This window comes from Rattus rattus, chromosome 8 (genome assembly GCF_011064425.1).
Source record: "Rattus rattus isolate New Zealand chromosome 8, Rrattus_CSIRO_v1, whole genome shotgun sequence".
Classification (NCBI taxonomy): Eukaryota; Metazoa; Chordata; class Mammalia; order Rodentia; family Muridae; genus Rattus; species Rattus rattus.
In genome coordinates, this window is record NC_046161.1 from 65,744,368 (window position 1) to 65,750,225 (window position 5,858).

Below are 5,858 nucleotides of genomic sequence, written 5' to 3' on the forward strand. Positions count from 1 at the left end.
CACTACTTAAAGGTGAGACAATCCGGGGCAATTTGGAGTGGATGGTCCCTCAAATTCTCCTTGTCTTTGTGTTGGTCAGACGGAGACCCAGTGGGGAATAAACATGTTAACAAATCAGCTGTTGACCCTGCAGTCCCTGGAAACCATCTACTTCCCTGACACTGTTAGAGGGCATAGGTAAATTTAGAAAATGGAAGCAGTTTCTCTAAGATGGTGGCTTCTTGTTCTGGGCAGACACAGGGAGGGAAAATGGCAGGAAGGCACAGATCTGGCGTGTAAAGTGCACCAATAGGGGAGAGAGGGCACACAGCGGGTCTATAAAATACCGAGCCAGCGTCTGTTTAGGGACTTGTAGCCTCAGACCTCTCCCCTCCTGAAGGACAGAGCCGTTGCTTTCTCTTTCTCTGCCCCTTGGTCTTCTGTCTTTCCCAGCATCCAATTCTTTGTGCCAGGGATGATATCCCGAGAACCACAGAAACTACCAATAGCCCCTGTCACATTTCTCTCTAACCAAAACCATTGTTCAAGGGATGTCAGGAAATCCTTGTGGGCTGACCTCCATGGTGAACTGAAGGGCGAAAACATGGTACATATAAAACCCAAATTATAACAAAAGTATATATTATTCAGGACAAGAGAGTATGTAATTAGAGAAACCCCACATCTCAGCAAAGCTATGCTAGCCTGCATTGGCCCTGAGAGAGGGCAGGCATCGAGGACAGGGCAGAGGAGAGAGAGTCAGCTGACATATGAAGTGTGGTGGGCCAGCCCTGGATAGATGGCCACGTTAGACCATTGCTGGGTTCTGGACTCGTGTCATCAGTTATTCTAACAAGAGAGCTCTGCCTTATTCTTTGACCTCATCGTGGTTGTCTGTGGTAGCAATCAGAGGGTTAATGGAATACAATCAGAGATAGATTTGAGAAGACAGCAGTATATTAAATTAGGAGGAAGCGTTCCCACGGTTTTGATTTACTTTTACAGGAAGAAGCAAAATATTGGACATCTTCTATTATTTCACTCTTGCCTGGAGGGTAAATGAGAGATAAACTTGCAGAAAATTCTAAAAAGGCTGCTTTAATCACCGGAGACTCTGGGATGATGTTTTCGTTTACAGACAATAAAAGGCTAGTCTTTAAATGCAGACAGACACACCTTAGCAACCCTCTCAAGAATCTCCAGGTAGAGCTCACTACTTTAATCCTGAGATTTGCAAGAGAACCACAAAGGGCAAATACATTGTACTTTTTTTTTTTAAATAGGAAAGTTGTTTTTAAACTTCTCTGTTCTTCCCATGGTCCAGCTTGAGTACTGATGTCTACTGAGAAAGAGTGAAACAGTCAAGAAAGTTCTAGGCTCTCCGAGAAAGCGGTCTGATAGTACCTTGGTGGGTACACGATGGACGCTTCAGAGAGCGTTTGCATTTTCATGGCAGTTGAGGCAGATGCTGGAAGACTTACCCTGGTAGCTTGGATTAAACGAAAGGCTGCTGTGAGCATGGGTCCAGTGATACTCAGCCACAGAGCTCTCCACAAAGGAGACAAAAGTTTTTATGGGTGCTGATTACAGACCGGTAAGGTATATCATAGTAGCCCTTCCCACACAGCATCAGAAAACCCATTGTACAGGTGAGAAAACTATAAGCCACGAGTGTTTTCTGGCTTGTCTGAAGCAATAGGGGAGCTGAATAGGCATGAGACCTGAAGGACCAGGCAGGTTCTGTGCTTCCGGGCCCTTTCCATATTTACTGTTCCCAAGAGCAACACCAGTAGATACAAACCAAGTCCGCCCCCGTCTGACGAACCTAGGAAATGCATTGGCTTCGCTTTCCAGGAGCTACTCAGGGATCTACAAAAGAAAATGAGACAGTCGCTAAGGAATTTAAACCGTGAGGTAAAATGATCTCCTCCAAGTTGTTATTTAATGACAGAGATATGTCACTGAAAAAGTAGCCTATGCACACTAACCTTAGGGAAGACCCGAGTCTTACGGCAAATTATATGTGAAACATTGAAAGATTACAGAAGCCAGTTTTCCTTCACCTTCATTCCCTTCTCCCTGTGATGGTTTTAAAAAAATCACATTCATCTATCTTATCATTTAGACACATATTTCAGCCCTGGTCTCCTGTGCAGGCTCTGTCTGAGCACACTTCTCTATAAGCAAGCTTCTCTCTGCAGATGGCCCCCAAATGGTGGAGCCTGACTCCCCTCCATACTTACAGAATGTTTGTAGACATTAGAAGCCATCCGCCCAGATTCAAAACTGATTTCCAGTTCTAGCATGCTGTGGGCATTTTTCTGAATTCAGATTGCTTAAGTAAAAAGGAAGCTGGGATAGACTTGTGAGAGATTTTACTTGCTGTTTGGTTTGGTTTTAAACCATAGTATCTGTTGACTGATTAGGTCTAGACCTGAGACCGTTCACTTCTGTAAGTCATTGGGTTTTGGTTTATTTTAGAATAAAGGGCAGTGATGATGTACTTCTTTTGATAGAGTGCTTGTCTGGTACTCACCAAGCCCTGGGTCCCATCCGCAGCACCACATGAACGCAATGCTGTTCCTCTGTGATTCGAGCACTCAGAAGGTGGAAACGGAAGAATCAGAAGTGAGAGGTCATCTTTGACTATATACAGAGTTGAAGGCTAGCCCAGGCTACACACGAGACCCTGTTGTAAAAGATGTTGGAAAGGAAAAGACAAAAAAAAAAGGCCATATACCCCCTGGTTGCACACACACACACACACACACACACACACACACACACACACACACACACGGGCAAGGGAGAGGAGAGAGAGAGAGAGAGAGAGAGAGAGAGAGAGAGAGAGAGAGAGAGAGAGAGAGACTTGGTCGAACTCCAAAGACTACACAGATTAGTGTGTGGTTGGTTTTAGCTAATTTCTTGAACTGCTGATATGGGTACATGTATAAATTTCAAAAGAGAGAAAGACATTACAGTACAAATCATGTCCTACCCTGGACCTGGGCCACCTAGCTCATCAGCCCTGATGCAACCTCGCCAGCTTTTATCCTCTGGGATACTTTCCATGCCTCCCCACAGTGCTTCACTGTAGTTCTTAGTCACGGAGAACAGCGTGCTGCCTGCTCTATACATCACTCCTCTATCTCAACCATACATCTCAGAGTGCTCCTGTCCATACACAGAACTGAAACGCGTGGGGCCGGTGCACTGCATCTCCGAGAGCACCCTATCGCGTCATAAGCCTTAGAAGTAGTTGCAGACGACTGTTCCTTCTTGGGATTAAAAGATCTTTTTCTCTTTGCAGATACCACCAACCCACGTCTGGAAACGCTCTGGGAATTTTCTCCTCTTGCAGCTTCTAATCTGACCCTTCCTTTATGAGACAGGCTGACACATTTCACTTGTATACGCTTCAATTTAATTTCCTTCTTTAGTGAACTTAAGAAGAAAGCATCTTGATTTGAGTTTGGCTCCAGGGAGACTTTGACAAGGCTTAGTTTACAAGCAGACAGCACTCTCGTGGGGGTGAAGCAGGTGCTGGGGAGGAAGGGTGAGCAGAGGGCAGGTCTGGGGATCTAGAATGCAGACCCCAACATGGGTCTAACCCCACAGAGCTCCTCAACATGCCCATCTTGGTTACTTTAAACTGTTTAGTAAGTCTGTATTACATTGTGTGTGCACATATATGTGTGTGTCTATCTGTGTGCATGTGTGTATGCACAAAGAATGTGGGCACTTGTGTGTGTACATCTGTGAGGAGACAGAAATTGGTGTTGGGTGTGACTCTTCGTGTTACTGTTTTGAGGCAGGGTCTCTCACAGAACCTGGAGCTCACTAATTTGGCTAAACTGCCAGGCTAAAAGTCACTAGTGACCCTCCTCCCTCTGCCCTCTGGTGCTGAAATTATAGGCACACACTGCCACTTCAAGCTTTGTGTGGACTCTAGAGCTCCAACTCAAGGTCGCATTTTCCCGTGACATGCCATCTCCCCAGCCTTGAGCTTCATTTTTAAGTCCGCTCAAAGCCAGACAAACTTGATGGTCCCTAGGAAATTGCTAGGCACTCTATCCCATAGAGCCTCAGAGTGGAGGGGGCGAGCCTGATACCCGTCCTTTTCCCTGTCAAGGTTCCTGACATGGAGGGCAACAGATATTGGTTTCAGAGAATTGAAGCAAGCAGCAACCTTGCCTGGAGGTCCTCTGGGTTAAATGCATGCAGCGTTCCCACGAAACAAAGTCAAATGCTCTTGGAAGGATGTCAAAATACATCTCTTGATCCCCAAATACTCCTCCCCCCAAAGATGCTTCCAAGGAGAGTTTCCGAGTAGCCTCGTGTTCCACGAAGATCAGGGCAGCTCAGATTAATATCAACATTTCATAGAGTCTAATAACAAAATGCTCCGCAAAGATGTTGTCTATCAAAAGTACACGAGACAAAGACTTTGTAATATTAAGACCAGATGTGGGAAATATCAGAGACGGGATTTACTTTCAGCATACCCAGTGAGATACAGGAAAAATGTGGCTTTTGCTGGATTTTTCCCCCCACAAATATTGACCAGTAACAAAGCAATTTGTGCTTAAATATATAATACAAAAAAAATGGATGTTTCTTTCCATTCTTGGCAGGAGCTCCTCTTAGCACTAAGCCATAATAGCTCAATAAATACACAAAGTCACCTTTCATTGTGCTCAAGTGTTAGGGAAGGGCAAATAGTTCACCTTCCCTCCAGCACCCACCCATTTACATCATAATTACTCCCCTGGTGACAGCCAACAGGGTTATGGAGGCCAGCGAGCAGGACAGTCCCCAGACAGAAATGTTTCTCTCTCCCTGAAAGGAGAATCCCATTAAGTGAGGGTCACTTGGGACTCCTGGTGGGATTTCTACTGCCCTCCCTGCCCGCTGCCCTCCAAGGAGAAGGACTCAGGTTAAAAAGCAGGTAAGTGTCCCTCACAACCGCCAAATTGATAGTTGGTGGCACAAAACAACCTACGGATGGATGCAGTTCCCACAGAGCTAGCCCAGTCTACTGCTCAGACCTGCTGGGCTGGGCTGCCCTGCCACGCCCTGAAGCGAGGAGCTATGGAGCTCACAGCAGACAGTCCAGCAGAGGAGGGTGCAGCCTTGTGTTTCAAATTTCCTGGCTATTGTCAATTTGTCTAGCAAGCTCCACATTATCTACACTTAAGAGACTTTTAATTTCCTTCCTTAATAACAAAAATCTGTCCGAGGTGGTTATAAAATGTGTATTTATTTACCTCTGGGACTAGGACTGAGGGTCATGTGAATGTACTGGGGGTTAGGAAGGAAGAAGGGGCTGAGGGGAAAGTCTGCTTTTCTTTTCTTTAAACTGCTCCAGCGCCCTGCATCTCATCCTCCCTCACTCTGGCTGATTTCAGAAACAAAGCTGTCAGACCTGAGGGCTCACTCACCTTAACTACCCTGATCCACTTGAACCCTTGCTGAGGTGCTCTCAAGTCATGGCAACCAAAGATTGAACGGATCTTTGAAGGAAAAATCAAGGAAGTGCCCACCGTTGAGCAGTGGGGTTTGTCAACTGCAAACAGCAGCCATAAGCTGCTGGGTGTGGCCCATGAGATTCTGGAAAGTTCTTCAACAACTCCATACTCACCTAAGGACTGGGAGCTGCCTTTGCACTATAGGCAAGGCTGAGTTACAGACGTATGGCCTATGTCTCCTAAAATGCCTGCTAGTTGGTTCTTTTCAGGAAAAGGCTTCTCACCCTGGGTCAGAGAGAAACAGAAAGCGGGGAGGAGGTTGTTCCCAAGGAGACAGCTGTGTTGGGTGCTGTGAATTTTAACCGCCCTGTGTCTTTACCTGCCTGAAAGAAGGGCAGTATGGTCCGGAAG